Below are 19571 nucleotides of genomic sequence, written 5' to 3' on the forward strand. Positions count from 1 at the left end.
GGTCCCTGCCGGAGCAGGTACGACGTCATTCTAACTGACAAGCTGCAATGCGTGAGATGACCCGCCGCGTGTCAACCCGACCCCCCACCAACCTTCTACTGCTCTTACTCTTGGAAACACCACAACCATGTGGCTGGCCGTGGACACTCCTCTGGCACCTCGCTCTCCTGCTATACAGGCGGGGCACCTGCTGCTACCTGTGTATTTTGACTGGTGGTGCGCCCCGGGCACGCCGCGTTTGTTTGGCCCGGCCGGCCCCCGGAGGTGCCGTATATTTAGAACGAACGGCTGGCTGTCGCCGCTAACGCAGACGTATGACTTCCTCAGCCGCTGACAGCTCGCCGGATGCCACAACAGTGCGCCGCATTAGCCCTCCATTTGCTGCACGCCTGCGACCTGACCACGGGACACGGTTCTCGCTTGTCACGTATTTTTCATTTCCTCTCACGTGCTGACACAACAAGACAAAACCACAACAACATCTCATTCCAGTACTGCTCGACACAGGGCACGAACAGCATTTTCATTTGTATGTTGTCCGCGAGTGTTTTCATAGCTGGAGAATAAATGTTTCAAGGAAATGTGCTGTAGTGTGTCGCAAAAGGAGTACACAATTTAAATTAGTCGTCATTCTGGTTCTGATCAGTCGGTAACACTCACTGCTGCTCGGTTGTCATCTGCCGACCTCTGTGACCGAGCGGTTCTAGGCGTTTCAGTCTGGAACCACGCGACCGCTACGGTGGCAGGGTCGACTCCTGCCTCGGGCATGGATGTGTGTAATGTCCTTAGGTTAGTCAGGTCTAAGTAGTTCTAAGTTCTAGGGGACTCATGACCTCAGATGTTAAATCCCATAGTGCTCAGAGCCATTTGAATCATTTTCAGTTGCCATCTAGAGACATTGTGGCTAGTGGTGAAAAAGAAACGCTTTTCCGTCCAACAAATTGATGTCATGATCAAAACTTATCACGGCGAGGAAAGATCGGAAGAGACCTCGCAATCTGCGTACAATTTTCGGTCGGAGAAACTTATCAGTTTCATCCACAATTCGACGAGTAATGCAAGAGTTTAACGAAAGTGGTACAGTTGCTGATGTAAGAGACTAAAGCAACGTCGTACCAACCGGTCTGCTGAAAGTATCGCTACAGTAAATGAGAGTGCCCCCGCCCGTCCATTCGCCCTCGAATGCAAGAACTCAACATTTTGAAGCGCGCGGTGCAGCGACTTCCGACAAAAAATCTTCATCTGCATCCTTACAAGGATCAACTGACGCGACGACAAATGTCATCCATTTGCAACGGCGTGAATTCGCTGATTGGGTATTGCAAAACCAAAATGTGGATGATGATTTTACGATCAGTATCACCTCAGCAATGAAGCGCATTCCCAGCAGGACGGCTATGCCAACAAGCATAAGTTTGGAATTTGGGCCGACGAGAATCCTCGCATAAACCGTCATTAGACAACACCTGCATGACGAGCAGCGGCATATTTTGGGGAGCGGATTGTTTGAGCTTCAAAATAGTTCAAATGGCTCTGAGCACTATGGGACTTTACATCTGAGGTCATCAATCCCCTAGACCTAGAACTACTTAAATCTAACTAACCTAAGGACATCACACACATCCATGCCCGAGGCAGGATTCGAGCCTGCGACCGTAGCGGTCGCGTGGTTTCAGACTGAAGCACCTAGAACCGCCCGGCCACACCGGCCGGTATTTGTGCTTCACTTTTTGGAGAATTCCGCAAATAATGCAGTGGTAGAAAATGGATCATGTTATTGCAACAACATGACTTTCTTTGATTCAAATTGGAAGGACAAACGTCGAAAACAAGTTTTCCAACAATACGACGCTATCTGTTACACCGCACGACAGTCACGTGCATCGTTGTTGAAAATTATGTATTACGAGAGGGACCTGTCAGCAAAGTCTTGGCCGACATTCGTTCCATTTTTTTTTTTCCCCTCACATAACCATAGTGTATAAATCGTGGTTTCGGTTTTCCGTGGTTTCCCTAATTTACTTCAAGCAAATGTCTGGATGGTTCTTATAATAAGACCACGGCCGGACACCTGTCCCATCATTGTCAAACTAGACATGTAACTATATAAATGTTTTTACAGGATTGTTCATTAGTACCTCTGGGTTTTCAAAAACAACTGCGCGAAAAATGCAAGACATACAGAATAATTACACTCAGGAGTGGACGCAGCAACTCTTCAAGTTTGGATTCAAAATATACATCGGGCCGTAGTTGCAGAGCGCTAGCCACAGGCTTGCCAGAGAAACTTGTAATGAATCGAAGCGCACGTGTTGTGTGCTTGAATTCGCTAAATGCCACTCAACTGTGGTGGTTCAGCGATGTCGCACCTGCCGGCCTATGTGGCCGACCGGTTCTAGGCGCTTCAGTCTGGAACCGCGCGATCGCTACGGTCGCAGGTTCGAATCCTGCCTCGGGCATGGATGTGTGTGATGTCCTTAGGTTAGTTAGGTTTAAGTAGTTCTAAGTTTTAGGGGACTAATGACCTCTCATAGTGCTCAGAGCCATTTGAACCTTTTTTTGATTTAGCACCAAATATCACGTAAAAGCTCCAACAGACAAAACAATCCATGGATAGTACAACCCATTTCGCGAGACTGGCTGCTTTACTGATTCGAAGAAAACAAACTGGCATGGACAGTCAGCAAAGTAGGTGTACCGTATACGGAATTATTCCTCAGGAGACCGGAGAAATCTTATTATGAACTGTTGCTCTGTCGACTGGTATGTGTCTATTTCAAGTATGTGTTGTAGTTTTGGAGCAGTCCTCTCCTGAAACTTCGAAAGTTCCCTGTAAATACGATTATTAGAAAAGTGACCGATAAACATGTGCTCAAAAATTAATAGCTTTAAGAGCTCTGAACACTCATTCATTTTCGCTGCTGTGAAACACATCTCTTCTATACAAGCTCTTGCTATTATACGAACGACGTGCAGAATACTGAAAACAGATGACACAATCCACGGTTGTTGACACGGATACAGAATGCAACAGAAACTGGAAATTTGTGCTATGTTCCTATGGGACCAAACTGCTGAGGTCATTGCTCACTATGCTTACACACTACTTAATCTAACTTAAACTAACTTACGCTAAGGACAACACACACACACCCACGTCGGAGGGACAGAGGACTCGAACCTCCGACAGGGAGAGCCGCGCGAACCGTGGCAGGGCGCTCCAGACCGCGAGGCTACCCGGTGCAACAGTGCAAGAGACATCTGTTCGTGTTGTTACTGTAAAGCGTATTCACAGTGCCGGGTAAGTGGAGCGCGTACATTTGTTCTCCTTGAGCCGAGTTGCGCTGCGATAAGTTTGTGAACTGGTTTTGAACGGTAGTTTTATCTTTGTACTTACCAGCAAACAACTTGCCTATCCTGCTGAAGAAGGTACCACTCTAACAACAGCCAGAGAGAGGAGCGCGAGACTACTTTCTCCGACATGTCTGAGAACACCTCACACAGACAATTAATGAGTAATTTATCGGTCGGAAAGACGCAGTACGTCGGCCAGCTCGTTACGCCGACTTTGATCCCATGGATATTGTTTGCTGGGAACACTTGAATCGGTGCAGGTAACCCTCATTAACGATGTAAAAACACAACAGGAACGCGTCATCAACGCGTGCCAGCGCACCTGCTATCAACCTGGAGTTATACAGAGGGTGTGTAATTCTCTAAGACGTTGCACAAAATGGTTCAAATGGCTCTGAGCACTATGGGACTTAACTTCTGTCCCGGGTTCGATTCCCGGCGGGGTCAGGGATTTTCTCTGCCTCGTGATGGCTGGGTGTTGTATGATGTCCTTAGGTTAGTTAGGTTTAAGTAGTTCTAAGTTCTAGGGGACTGATGACCATAGAAGTTAAGTCCCATAGTGCTCAGAGCCATTTGAACCATTTTTGAACTTAACTTCTGTGGTCATCAGTCCCCTAGAACTTAGAACTACTTAAACCTATCTAACCTAAGGACTTCACACACATCCATGCCCGAGGCAGGATTCGAACCTGCGACCGTAGCGGTCACGCGGTTCCAGACTGAAGCGCCTTTAACCGCACGGCCACACCGGCCGGCAACGTTGTACAGAAACATGGAATAGACACCATATTAAATACCTCCTTCATCGATGGCTAACAACTGCACTTCGTACCTAAAAGCAGGGAGATTACATTAGAAACTGTGCCGTTTCACAGTTACAGAATAAAATATTCTCATTTGTTTACTGAATTCCGTAGGCAGTGCCGGAAAGGGTAGCCGCGCGGTTAGGAGCGCCTTAACACGGTTCGCGCGGCTCTTCCCGTCGGAGACTCGAGTCCTCCCTCGGGCAGGGATGTGTGTGTGTTGTTCTTACCGCAAGTTAGTTTAAGTTATATTAAAGTGTGTAAGCCTAGGGACCTATTATCTCAGCAGTTTGGTCCCATAGGAACTTACCCCTGCCTCCGCAGGTCGTCGTTACAGCGAAGAGCTTGCAGTAGAAGAGACATGTTTCAAACTAGCGACAACGATCAGATGCTCAGAGTTCTTAACGTACACATTTGAGAGCCTACCAGTAAATCGCCAATTTTTTAAAGACTCGAGCTCCCTTGTATAAAATAGCTTCAAGCGTCTGATTACTTTACAACTGAATTAATCAGTTACATCCGACGTTAAGCATGTAAGCTAGGAAAAATTTATAAAACATCTGAAACTGTGCTTAAGGTTTGGTGGATGTCGCTACGCGGTATCATTATGAAACACAAAATGAGTGACGTCTGGGTAATTTGCGTACCATTTTAAGCAAAAGGAAGTTTTCCAAGTATCTCAATGTTTATGACATCTTACCTCGTGTTCTATGTGCTGTAGAACGTCGTAGTTTTGGAAGTACTTTCAGTGGTATATGTCGACACTGTCTGCAAAGTTTTTCGCGAGTAGAGTTATCAGTGCCGGCCGCTGTAGGCGAGCGGTTCTAGCAGCTTCCGTCCGGAACCGCGCTGCTGCTGCGGTCGCAGGTTCGAATCCTGCCTCGGGCATGGATGTGTGTGATGTCCTTAGGTTGGTAAGGTTTAAGTAGTTCTAAGTCTAGGGGACTGATGACCTCGTATGTTAAGTCCCATAGTGCTTAGAGCTATTTGAACCATTTTTTTAGAGTTACTAATAAACAGGTAATAAATTAAATTGCATGTTGTTGAAGATTTTCCTAGCGCCATTGTACGCAGAGTTTCGTTTTCCACGCATCTAAATGTCGACGACGTCACATCTCCTGAACGGTATGTCGTGCAATCGTATGATTTTGTAGGCTAATTCAGTGGTACACACGGATACTGTCTGCAAACTGTCTTGCGAATAGAGTAGGTAGTAAAGAAGATATGTGAAAACTTCGTGTCTGATGCTGAAGTTTACCTGCATAAAGATCGAAGAAGTAGTAAGCGATAAACTTCTTCCCTTTCATAATTTTGTGAGGGATGTCAGCGAGAAAAATTTTCGTATAGGCTTGAAATAATGTGTACAGTTTGTTGGAAGTCGCTAACAGCTCTCCTTCTCAAATACTTGCTTTACTGTGTGAAATTTTAACATAAGAGTATACCTCATTATGAGTAGATTATGATAACATTTTCAATTTTTGAATTCGGTCAATAATTATGCGAAATATTGAAAATCAAACTTTTGTTGTCCCTGGAAGCCGTTAGACGGGCATCGTGCAACTAGAACTGGGGACTGAGATAGTCGTTTAGTGGCGTACGGGTAGTCCGTTTCGGGACCTGCGCTGGCAGCGACGCCAATTTCTAAGCGAAGGGGCCCGGGTTCGATTCCCGGCCAGGTTGGAGATTTTTCTCCGCTCGAGGAGTGGGTGATGTATTGTCCTCACGTTCGTATCGTCGTAACAGACATTACCCTATTGAGAAGACTGAATGGTCACTGCCTGGAAGCCAATAAAGTGGACGAAAATAAATTAAACATGCGAGGAGATTTTTGTGTACTGACAGTTTTCCTCGACTAAGTGCATGTGGCCATGTCTCAAAATATAAGATACTTTTCTTTAATGGCCTGCGTATGATTGTTATTTTTGTTGTTCTCAAATTTTAATGCCGTGACATGTTCAATGTGCTTGTAATAGTGACCCAAGGATTTATAAAACAACTACTACACTATTGGCCATTAAAATTGCTACACTAAGAAGAAATGCAGATGATAAACGGGTGTTCATTGGACAAATATATTATACTAGAACTGACATGTGATTACATTTTCTTGCAATTTGGGTGCATAGATCCTGAGAAATCAGTACCGAGAACAACCACCTCTGGCCGTAGTAACGGCTTTGATGCGCCTGGGCATTGAGTCAAACAGAGCTTGGCTGGCGTGTACAGGTACAGCTGCCCATGCAGCTTCAACACGATACCACAGTTCATCAAGAGTAGTGACTGGCGTATTGTGACGAGCCAGTTGCTCGGCCACCATTGACCAGACATTTTCAGTTGGTGAGAGATCTGGAGAATGTGTTGGCCAGGGCAGTAGTCGAACATTTTCTATACCCAGAAAGGCCGTACAGGACCTGCAACATGCGGCCGTGCATTATCCTGCTGTGTCCGCAGCTCGTGGTCGTGCGGTAGCGTTCTCGCTTCCCGCGCCCGGGTTCCCGGGTTCGATTCCAGGCGGGGTCAGGGATTTTCTCTGCCTCGTGATGACTGGGTGTCGTGTGATGTCCTTAGGTTAGTTAGGTTTAAGTAGTTCTAAGTTCTAGGGGACTGATGACCATAGCTGTTAAGTCCCATAGTGCTCAGAGCCATTATCCTGCTGAAATGTAGGGTTTCGCAGGGATCGAATGAAGGTTAAAGCCACGGGTCGTAACACATCTGAAATATAACGTCCACTGTTCAAAGTGCCGTCAATGTGAACAAGAGGTTCAAAATGGTTCAAATGTCTCTGAGCACTATGGGACTTAACTTCTAAGGCGGCCGAAGTGGCCGTGCGGTTAAAGGCGCTGCAGTCTGGAACCGCAAGACCGCTACGGTCGCAGGTTCGAATCCTGCCTCGGGCATGGATGTTTGTGATATCCTTAGGTTAGTTAAGTTTAACTAGTTCAAAGTTCTAGCGGACTAATGACCTCAGCAGTTGAGTCCCATAGTGCTCAGAACCATTTGAACCATTTGAACTTAACTTCTAAGGTCATCAGTCCCCTAGAATTTAGAACTACTTAAACCTAACTAACCTAAGAACATCACACATCCATGCCAGATGCAGGAATCGAACCTGCGACCGTAGCGGTCACGCGGTTCCAGACTGTAGCGCCTAGAAGAATAAGAGGTGACCGAGACGTGTAACCAGTGGCACCCCATACCATCACGCCGGGTGATACGCCAGTATAGCGATGACGAATACACGCTTCCAATGTGAGTTCACCGCGATGTCGCCAAACACGGATGCGACCATCACGATGCTGTAAACAGAACCTGGATTCATCCGAAAAAATGACGTTATTGTCATCCTTGCACCCAGGTTCGTCGTTGAGTACACCATCGCAGGAGCTCCTGTCTATGATGCAGCGTCAAGGGTAACCGCAGACATGGTCTCCGAGCTGATAGTCCATGCTGCTGCAAACGTCGTCGAACTGTTCGTGCAGACGGTTGTTGTTTTGCAGACGTCTCCATCTGTTGACTCAGGGGTCGAGACGTGGCTGCACGATCCGGATCCATGCGGATAAGATGCCTGTCATCTCGACTGCTAGTGATACGAGGCCGTTGGGATCCAGCACGGAGTTCCTTCTTACCCTCCTAAACCCACCCATTCCATATACACTCCTGGAAATGGAAAAAAGAACACATTGACACCGGTGTGTCAGACCCACCATACTTGCTCCGGACACTGCGAGAGGGCTGTACAAGCAATGATCACACGCACGGCACAGCGGACACACCAGGAACCGCGGTGTTGGCCGTCGAATGGCGCTAGCTGCGCAGCATTTGTGCACCGCCGCCGTCAGTGTCAGCCAGTTTGCCGTGGCATACGGAGCTCCATCGCAGTCTTTAACACTGGTAGCATGGCGCGACAGCGTGGACGTGAACCGTATGTGCAGTTGACGGACTTTGAGCGAGGGCGTATAGTGGGCATGCGGGAGGCCGGGTGGACGTACCGCCGAATTGCTCAACACGTGGGGCGTGAGGTCTCCACAGTACATCGATGTTGTCGCCAGTGGTCGGCGGAAGGTGCACGTGCCCGTCGACCTGGGACCGGACCGCAGCGACGCACGGATGCACGCCAAGACCGTTGGATCCTACGCAGTGCCGTAGGGGACCGCACCGCCACTTCCCAGCAAATTAGGGACACTGTTGCTCCTGGGGTATCGGCGAGGACCATTCGCAACCGTCTCCATGAAGCTGGGCTACGGTCCCGCACACCGTTAGGCCGTCTTCCGCTCACGCCCCAACATCGTGCAGCCCGCCTCCAGTGGTGTCGCGACAGGGGTGAATGGAGGGACGAATGGAGACGTGTCGTCTTCAGCGATGAGAGTCGCTTCTGCCTTGGTGCCAATGATGGTCGTATGCGTGTTTGGCGCCGTGCAGGTGAGCGCCACAATCAGGACTGCATACGACCGAGGCACACAGGGCCAACACCCGGCATCATGGTGTGGGGAGCGATCTCCTACACTGGCCGTACACCACTGGTGATCGTCGAGGGGACACTGAATAGTGCACGGTACATCCAAACCGTCATCGAACCCATCGTTCTACCATTCCTAGACCGGTAAGGGAACTTGCTGTTCCAACAGGACAATGCACGTCCGCATGTATCCCGTGCCACCCAACGTGCTCTAGAAGGTGTACGTCAACTACCCTGGCAAGCAAGATCTCCGGATCTGTCCCCCATTGAGCATGTTTGGGACTGGATGAAGCGTCGTCTCACGCGGTCTGCACGTCCAGCACGAACGCTGGTCCAACTGAGGCGCCAGGTGGAAATGGCATGGCAAGCCGTTCCACAGGACTACATCCAGCATCTCTACGATCGTCTCCATGGGAGAATAGCAGCCTGCATTGCTGCGAAAGGTGGATATACACTGTACTAGTGCCGACATTGTGCATGCTCTGTTGCCTGTGTCTATGTGCCTGTGGTTCTGTCAGTGTAATCACGTGATGTATCTGACCCCAGGAATGTGTCAATAAAGTTTCCCCTTCCTGGGACAATGAATTCACGGTGTTCTTATTTCAATTTCCAGGAGTGTACTTGCTAACAGTCATTGGATCTCGACGAACGCAAGCAGCAATGTCACGATACGATAAACCGCAATCGCGATACGCTACAATCCGACCTTTATCAAAGTCGGAAACTTGATGATACGCATTTCTCCTCCTTACACGAGGCGCCACAACAACGTTTCACCGGGCAACGCCAATCAACTGCTGTTTGTGTATGAGAAATCGGTTGGAAACTTTCCTCATGTCAACACGTTGTGGGTGTCGCCACCGGCTCCAACCTTGTGTGAATGCTCTGAAAAGCTAATCATTTGCATATCACAGCATCTTCTTCCTGTCGGTTAAATTTCGCGTCTGTAGCACGTCATCTTGGTGGTGTAGCAATTTTAATGGCCAGTAGTGTATTACTACTGATGTGCAAAGTGCATGCTGGTAGTGTGAAGCCGCCTCCATCTCATCCCAATTGCGATCACACACGTGCCCCACTACCGGCTTGCCTGGGAAACGGATGTATGTAACGGCGACTATCGAAGGGTAATGTGTAGGCTTGTAAAAGTAGTCCGCAGATTTATAAAACTACTACTAGTACTACTACTACTACTACCACCACTGATGTACGGTACTACGTTAGTGTATCAGCGTTGTGATTTTTTTGTCCTTGTGAGAGTTGCCTTAGACACTTGGTGGCTGAGCTACTGTGTGACGTCACACAGGCCCTCAGTAGTGTGTGGAGGCCGCAGCAGCGCGCCGCCGCGTGCTGTCGTGGCTCTGCGCGGCTGCGCCACACGCCCGCCCGCCCGCTCCTCTGAACCCGCCCGGCCCGACGCGCCCGCCTCGGCGCGCCGGCTCGACAGCCCATAATTGGAATCGAAAACAACTTCGCCGGCTCTGCATTAATTAAATTTTTCCATCACGGGGCTTATGTTTCTGAAAGAGAGCCGGCACGGCCGGGGCGGCGCGGAGCACGCAAGTCGCAGCGGCGAGCGCGCGCGCCAACGAGGCACGCCCGCCTCACAGCCGGCAGTCGCGGAATTGGGTTTACGGGTCAGCTGCTTCTTGATAGGGGGCAGGGGGAGGGGAGGACAGGGCAGAGCAGGGCACGCCGTTCTGCAGCTTCCAGGAATCACTCGTCGGCGCCGTACGCAGCGCAGACAGATCTCCTCCATCAGCCCCACGCTGCCGCGTCAGCCGCTTCGAAACAACTTGCCCGCGACTCCGTTAGTGCACAAGATAATTACATAACTTTTCTGGCACGTGTCTCTGTAGAATAACGTAAATAAATACTGCCTAATAATTGTAGCCTACTTTTTTATTAACATTTTGAATTATTCTGGAAGTGGAACTTCATAGATTTCTCTTCGTTCATCCATATGTATCGTGGGACGACGGGTGGCATGAACTTCTTGATGCAATAATTTACGAACAGCCGTGTGATTTGTAGAAGTTTTTTTCATTTTATGAACTTCTCTGTGCTACCAGTTTCGGCATTACATTGATGGCAACTTCAGGCTCCACCCGTCATAGTCGTAAAATCGCTATACACGGAAGGAGCCATACAACTGGATGCGTGAATCAACCGTCCTGCAACAGACTCACAGACTGTGTCGCCTGGCCACCAAGAGCTGTTGCACGGTGATTGATTCACGGATCCAGTTATATGGCTCCTTCTGTGTATAGCGATTTTACGACTCTGACGAGTGGGGCCTGAAGATGGCATCAATGTAATGCCGAAACTGGTAGCACATAGAAGTTCATAAAATAAAATAAACTTCTATAAATCATACGGCTGTTGGTAAATTATTGCATCAGGAAGTTATAGATTTCTTGTCAGGACATAATGTGATCAGTATGGCTACGAGGTTTTTCGCGACGGAGTGCTAGCATAAAAATTTCTCGGTTCATTTATCACGTGAAATTCGATAAAATTCTAATCTTTCGATGATATTTTCCATCATCTTCATCAGGATCTAAAACGGGCAACGTTCCCTGTTTTATACCCCCGAGAACGACGTCCGATTAGCTGGATTACGTCCTGAGGGTGCGTACAGAGGTGGTGCCCTCTACGTCCATAGATTTTGCTTGCGCTCTCTGTCTAGTGCTACTTGCAGTGCCATCCATCGCATCAGGTGGTAACTGCGAAAATTATTCCTTTGTGTTTTATAAAATTTCTTGCGAGTGTGGCAAGAGTTAAGTGAGCCAGACGTTGGCCGATCGTTGCGTCGGCATCGACGTCACTGTAAGTACAGGTATTTTGATAATTTGGCGGTGGTTTTTTTTTCTGTTTATTGTTATTTCATCGCCCGACACCCCGTTTGGGTTAGGGGCGGTGTGGGCTGTCAGCGGTACAACACTCTGCTCTTCAACCAAGAGTGCTCATAAAAAAGTAACAAATGTGACAGAAAATAAAAATGTGACGAGTATTTACATTTTAAGTTAGAAAGATTAATGATGGAAAGCTAAAAGGACGAAGTGTGTGCACAATTTAAAAACACAGTAGCTATGAGGTGAAATTTTTCTACGAAAAAACACTGAAGCACTGCAGTTTCACTAACGTCTGAAGGTAAATATCTTCAACAATTCGCGGCCCTGTCAGCAACTGTATAAATATTAATTTTAATTTTAATAATGAAGAGCCTCAGTTGCACCGTTTACTTAGAAATTTACCTAGGTTTCAGTCGGGATAACCCAACCTTCTTCAGAATAACAGTATCTATCGTTTGTCCATAGTGTACATCGTCAAGCCGAAACTACAAATCCATAAATATAAACCTTATCTGCCACTGCCTCAGCCCTACTTTGCGACCGCAGTGCGGCAGCCACGAGTGCTGTACTGGAACTCAGTTGAAGCTTCTATGGTTTTTTAAATGGATCTCTATATATTTCTACAATCATTCGAAAAGTCTTGAAAAAGTAAGCACATCGATATAACATTTGTTAATACTGGCGTTGAAACTTTTCGCAGAACTATCCGAGAAGTGAGCTAGGGGGGAATTGTTTTGGGGGAGGAGACCAAACAGCGATGTCATCGGTCTCATCGGACTAGGAAAGGAAGTCGGCCGTGCCCTGTCGAAGGAACCATCCCGGCATTTGCCTGTAGCGATTTAGGGAAATCATGAAGAACCTAAATCAGGATGGCCGGTCACGGGATTGAACCGTCGTCCTCTCTAATGCGAGTCCAGTGAGCTAGAACTGAAAAGCAAGGCTAGTGCGGTTTCAGCAGGAGGGCGGGGTGTAAATCGAGCGGTCTAGGGCGCCTTGCCACGGTTCGCGCGGCTCCCATCGTCGAAGGTTTTAGTGTCCCTTGCTCATGGGTGTGTGTATTGTCCTTAGCGTAAGTGAGTCTAAGTTACATTAAGTAGTGTGTAAGCCTAGGAACCGATGACCTCAGCAGTTTGGTCCCGTTGGAAGTTGCCACAAATTTCCAAGAAACATCGCCAGTTCGGACTCTCCTGCCAGACTCCGTCAATATATGCAGCAAAAAGATACACCTGCGCTTCTAAGACAAAATGGACTTCTTCTCGTCCCTATTTTATATGACATAGACAGGTACCGTTTGGTCGTCGTGTAGTGCATGCCAGGGAGTTGGTGGGTTTTACGAGTGACGTTATATATATATATATATATATATATATATATATATATATATATATATATATATATATATATATATATATATAGGGTGAGTCACCTAACGTTACCGCTGGATATATTTCGTAAACCACATCAAATACTGACGAATCGATTCCACAGACCGAACGTGAGGAGAGGGACTAGTGTAATTGTTTAATACAAACCATACAAAAATGCACGGAAGTATGTTTTTTTATCACAAACCTACGTCTTTTTAAATGGAACCACGTTAGTTTTCTTAGGACATCTGAATATATAAACAAATACGTAAACAGTGCCGTTTGTTGCATTGTGAAATGTTAATTATATCCGGAGATATTGTAACCTAAAGTTGATGCTTGAAACCTCCGACGTTCAGTTGCATGTTGTAACAAACACAGGCCACGGTCGGCGAGCAGCATCTGCAGGGACATGTTTACGATGACGACCGTGTTTACGAGTGTGGCTGTAGTGCACTGTTGTGGTTTGGTCTAGCTGTCGCAGTGTCCGCATGTAGCGCTTGCTGCTTTTGTTATTCTGCATTCGTCTCCGCACGCAGACCAACTGTAGTACACCGTGTTACCAGACGTCTGTGATAGTGTTGTGTTGTAGGAGCTATGACCATGGTGTATTCGAACTCTGAAAAGGCGGAAATGATACTCATCTATGGCGAGTGTCGACGAAATGCAGCTGAAGCCTGCAGGGTGTTTGCAGAACGGTACCCGGACAGAGAGCATCCAACGTGCCGCACATTGCAAAACATCTACCGCCAACTGTATGCAACAGGTATTGTCGTAGCACGCAAACGGGTCCGTAACAGGCCCGTCGCAAGAGAAGCGGGTGCAGTTGGTGTGTTAGCTGCTGTTGCCATGAACCCACACATGAGTACACGGGACATTGCGAGAGCCGGTGCACTGAGCCAAAGTAGTGTCATGCGCATACTGCGTCGTCACCGCTTTCACCCGTTTCATGTGTCGCTACATCAGCAATTACATGGTGATGACTTTAATCATCGAGTGCAATTCTTTCAACGGGCATTAACAGAGAATGCGTTGCAGTTCTACCTGTTTACCGATTAAGCGGGTTTCACAAACCACGGGGCAGTGAATCTACGGAACATGCATTACTGGTCCGTGGACAATCCTCGCTGGCTCAGACAGGTAGAGCGACAGCGACCGTGGACTGTAAATGTATGGTGCGGGGCCCAAACAGCTGCAACATACATCGCGTTTCTACAGAATGATCTGCCAACGTTGCTCGAAAATGTCCCACTGGAAACGCGTCGACGTATGTGGTATCAGCATGATGGTGCACCTGCACATTCTGCAATTAACACTAGGCTGACCCTTGACAGGATGTTCGACGGGCGTTTCATAGGACGTGGAGGACGCATAAATTGGCCAGCCCGTTCTCCTTATCGTACACCTCTGGACTTCTTTCTGTGGGGTACGTTAAAGGAGAATGTGTACCGTGATCTGCCTACAACTCCAGAGGATATGAAACAACGTATTGTGGCAGCCTGCGGCGACATTACACCGGATGTACTGCGGCGTGTACGACATTAATTACGCCAGAGACTGCAATTGTGTGCAGCAAATGATGGCCACCACATTGAACATCTATTGGCCTGACATGTCGGGACACACTCTATTCCACTCCGTAATTGAAAACGGAAACCACGTGTGTACGTGTGCCTCATCCCTCATGGTAATGTACATGTGCGTCAGTGAAAAAGACCAATAAAAAGGTGTTAGCATGTGGACGTAATGTGCTGTTCCAGTCTCTTCTGTACCTAAGGTCCATCACCGTTCCCTTTGGATCCCTACGTAATTCGGTGCTCTCCGATACAAACGATCGAACAGCGGAGGAGCGGTACTCGAGCGTCAACTTTAGGTTACAATATCTCCGGATGTAATTAACATTTTACAATGCAACAAACGGCACTGATTACGTTTTTATTTATATGTTCAGATGTTCTAACAAAACTAACGGGGTTCCATTTAAAAAAACGTAGGTTTGTGTTAGAAAACATACTTCCGTGCATTTTTTTATGGTTTGTATTAACCAATTACACTAGCCCCTCTCCTCACGTTCGGTCTGTGGAATCGATTCGTCAGTATTTGATTTGGTTTACGAAATATATCCAGCGGTAATGTTAGGTGACTCACCCTATATATATATATATATATATTTGAAACCACGTTGGATTATTAATTCAGGATTCCAGTACACTGTATTACTCAGCGCTCTTTTCACTACAGAACCTCGTTTCGCAATATAACATCCATTAAATCGATGGCCATACGTCTCCTGGGATGGCCTTTGTGCTCGCATGGTACCACTCTACTGTTCGACACCGGAGCCAACGTCTTGCTGCATTGATATCCTCCCTGTCATCCACGTACTGCATCCCGCAGAGTGCATCCTTGATTGGACCAAACAGATGGAAGTCGGAAGGTGCGAGATCCAGACTGTATGGTGCATGAGGCAGAACAGTCCAATGAAGTTTTGTGAGCTCATGTTGGTTGCTGCAGCCTTGCACTGTCACGGAGAAGGAGAAATTCGGTTGCTTTTTTGTGGCGATGAACACGCTGAAGTTGTTCCCTGACTGTAGCACAATACAGTTCAGAGTTGATCGTTGCACCATGATAGAGGATATCATACATAATACCCTTCAGAGTCCCAGAAGGCAGTTGGTGTGATTTAACCGGCTGAGAGTGAGTTTTGAGCATTTTCTTGGGAGGAGAGGTGGTGTGGTGCCACTTGTGGATTGCCGTCTTGTGTCCGGTTCGAAGTGATGAACCCACGTTTCATCGTCTGTGATGATGTTCGACAAAAATTACCGCGAACAGCATCGTAACGCGCAAGAAACTCCGCACAGATGGCCTTTCGTTGCTGTCTGTCGTCTTCTGTTAGGCGGAGAGAAACCCAGCGGACACACCTCTTACTTTAGCAACAGACCGCAGAAGGTCGTTATTCATAATGTTGAGAATGGCTGTGATGTGGGGTCTGAGTGGGGTACGGTCAAATGTGGGAAGCTCCAAGGATTAGTGTTTGCCGGCCGAAGTGGCCGTGCGGTTAAAGGCGCTGCAGTCTGGAACCGCAAGACCGCTACGGTCACAGGTTCGAATCCTGCCTCGGGCATGGATGTTTGTGATGTCCTTAGGTTTAACTAGTTCTAAGTTCTAGGGGACTAATGACCTCAGAAGTTGAGTCCCATAGTGCTCAGAGCCATTTGAACCATTTGATTAGTGTTGAGGCCACTCATGTTCCTTCAAATGGTTCAAATGGCTCTGAGCACTATGGGACTCAACTGCTGAGGTCATTAGTCCCCTAGAACTTAGAACTACTTAAACCTAACTAACCTAAGGACAACACACACATCCATGCCCGAGGCAGGATTCGAACCTGCGACTGTAGCGGTCGCGCGGTTCCAGACTGTAGCGCCAGAACCGCTCGGCCACCAGCGGCCGGCTCATGTCCCTTATTTATATAAATATGCCCTCTAGTATTACGGGTAACTCTAAAATATTTCTGTTTGGTAGTAAAGGATGTTGTGTGCAACATTGGCTCTGTTTCACATAGTGTAGTTCATGACATTAGTTCATGGCTTGTAGAAAATAAAATAATGCTAAATCGCAGTAAGACTCAGTTTTTACATTTTCTGACGCTCAGTTCAACAAAACCCTATGTTTTAATTTCACAGAACGGGTATATGATTAGTGAAACTGAACAGTTCAAATTTCTAGGTGTTCAGATAGATAGTAAACTGTCGTGGAAAGCCAACGTTCAGGATCTTGTTCAAAGACTTAATGCTGCCATTGTTACTGTTCAAACGGTATCTGAAGTAAGTGATCGTTCGACACGAAAATTAGTCTACTCTGATTATTTTCTCTTCCCATTCTAAAAGGACGTTTTTCGCTCAGAAACGGGAGGTTCGCGCAATAAGTGGTGAAGTTCTAGAACCTCATGCCGACCCCTATTCACGAGTCTGGGTATTTTGACATTGGTCACTCAATACATAAATTCCTTACTGTAATTTCTTGTTAACAATATTAGCTTATTCCCAAGAACAAGCAGCTTTCACTCAGTTAATACTCGGCAGAAATCAAACCTGCATTTTGATTGGACTTCCTTAACTCATGCAGAAAGGTGTGCAGTATACTGCTGCATCCATTTTCAATAAGCTACCGCAAGAATTCAAAAATCTTAGCAGTAATCAACGCGATTTCAAATCGAAACGGAAGAGTTTCCTCATGGGCCACTCTTTCTATTCTGTCTAGGAGTTCCTTGAAAAATTAAGCTGATTCTTCTTGTATTGTTGATTGCTTTTACTTAAAATTATGGCTTGACGTTTTTCAGGTTCATAAACATTCTATTTTTATCTGTTATTACTTTTACGTTGTAATTTCACGCACTGACACTTTACATGACTTTGGAAACCTGCTCCTGAATTTGGTCCTACGGAACTTGACGTGTAAATAAATAAATAACACAACTTTGAGCACCCCAACTTGTGGGCGAATGTTTCACCACTACCAACACAGACGTTCACTTGCGCAGCGAGGGGATTTACTGTGATCCATCGATCACCTCAAATGACAGTGTCCGCACGTTGCAAAAAATTGTTCAAATGTCTCTGAGCACTATGGGACTTAACAGCTGAGCTCATCAGTCCCCTAGAACTTTAGAACTACTTAAACCTAACTAACCTAAGGACATCACACACATCCATGCCCGAGGCAGGATTCGAACCTGCGACCGTAGCGGTCGCGCGGTTCCAGACTATAGTGCCTAGAGCCGCTCGGCCACACCGGCCGGCCGCACGTTGCAACACTGCAGGAGTCAAAGCTGTGTACCGCCGGCCGGCACGCGGAACATCGCGCAGATTTGTGCTACCTTGTTGCGATGATGACAGAGGCCTCGCCCAACGACTTACAGTGCTCTTGTTCACTGGCAGGTCTACGGAGAGTGAAGACATTTTGCAAGCGCCTATGAATATCTGCAATGCACTGGTTTTCCTCAAAAAAAAAAAAAAAAAAAAAAAAAAAAAAAAAAAAAAAAAGGACAGTGACAGCTCTCTGCTTGGAACGCACCCAAGGACAAGCACCATTTTGAGGGCAACATAGGGGCTGCCATTTTCCGGAACGTCATGTAATTATAGGGACTGAAGCGGGAATATTCCACGGTGTCCCACAACAAATTCCCCATTTTGCAAACGAAAGCGGCAGAGAGGAAAGTGTTTCATTACTTATTGAACGCCCTTCGTACACGATAGTAGCAGAGACTGTGTGACGAGGCACCACAATTAGACTGCGAACGAGATGGGACCAGGCAGTTCGGGTAGGTGCGACGTGCAGCGTCCTTTAAGGGCAGCTCTGTGGCGGTGGTTGCCGCGCACGCTGAGGTAAGTGTGTCTCGGAGCCAGCCGCAGATTTGCGGTGCAGTCACATCGTTACTGTTAACTTCGGAACATGGACTTGAATTGTTATCGATGGCAAAGGATAGCAAAGTACGATTAATTTAATTGGAAGTATGTGCTAGCTTCTAGTATATCGGAAGAGACTTAAAAAAACGGTTTCAAACGTGTGTACGTTCTCATGTTTAAGTGAATAGCGTTTGTTTGGAGCAAGTGTGACTAATAACAATGTGTGGTATAGGAGACCCGCTTGACTGTGTTAACACCACGGCAACCGATTTCAGCCGACTCTTGAGCACATTTCTCGAATACTTTTGCAAAAAGTTGCAACGTCAGTATTGACGAGAGTGTTATCGCTGTACTTGTCTTATCAAGAACTCTCAGATACCGTTAAAAAAAGATACCGTTCCATTTTAAAAAAATGCAATATCTCTATTGTACAACAGTTAAAAGTATTAAGGACGTAACGAAATTATGTAACCCCCAAGTGTACAGTCATTTGTCGAAAACTTCATTTCAACATCTAGAACATTTCACAAAATAAAATGGCTATTACATCATACGCAATTCATCCTGAATAATCTGTCATGATGTCGACACCGGCCATTCTACTAAGTATTTCAAACACGTAAGATCAAATTCGTTTCGAAATTTGTATGTGTCGAATACAGTACGTGAATACGCATGTGATGGATATCAGTCTCTAACTTTGCTCATATCTGATATTTAAAAGGGAAGATGGGCAAAGAGGGGAGGGTGAGAAGTGGCGATTGACATCTGAGGAAAGAGTAATTTGAAAACTTGAGTGATTATCGTGAGAAAAACGCCGTTTCATTTTGAAAATGTCGTCGCTACTAATCGTCGTACTTTATTTACTAGCAAAAAAGTTAAAAATGAATCGTGTTCCTCTAAGCGACACTCTTTATAGTCAGATTTATTGATCACGCTCGAGATTGGTAGACCGCGGCTGCACCGTCATCGCTAGTTATTAGTGCAGGCCGTAACGTGTTCAACGATGGTCAGGGGGCTGCGAGATGCCTCCTGCGACCCGCCTTCCTCTGCCTGGGCTGTCGGACGCGGCGGTATTTCATTTACGGAGCACAGTCAGCAGAATGAATATTGGATGAATGAATAATGATGAACCATTGTCGGCGTGATTGTCAGGAGAAAGCGGGGCGCCGCCAGGAAGCGCCGTGTCTGGCTGCTCTCGCAGGCGCTCCGACAGTCGGACACGTCCCCCTGAACTCCACTGTACGTGCTCCAATGTCGACTTCAAATGCCACTGGTAACTTCTAAATGAGCCAAAAATGCAACAGCTCGTGGTCAAAATAGGTGGTATC

Source organism: Schistocerca americana, chromosome 2, assembly GCF_021461395.2.
Source record: "Schistocerca americana isolate TAMUIC-IGC-003095 chromosome 2, iqSchAmer2.1, whole genome shotgun sequence".
Lineage (NCBI taxonomy): Eukaryota > Metazoa > Arthropoda > Insecta > Orthoptera > Acrididae > Schistocerca > Schistocerca americana.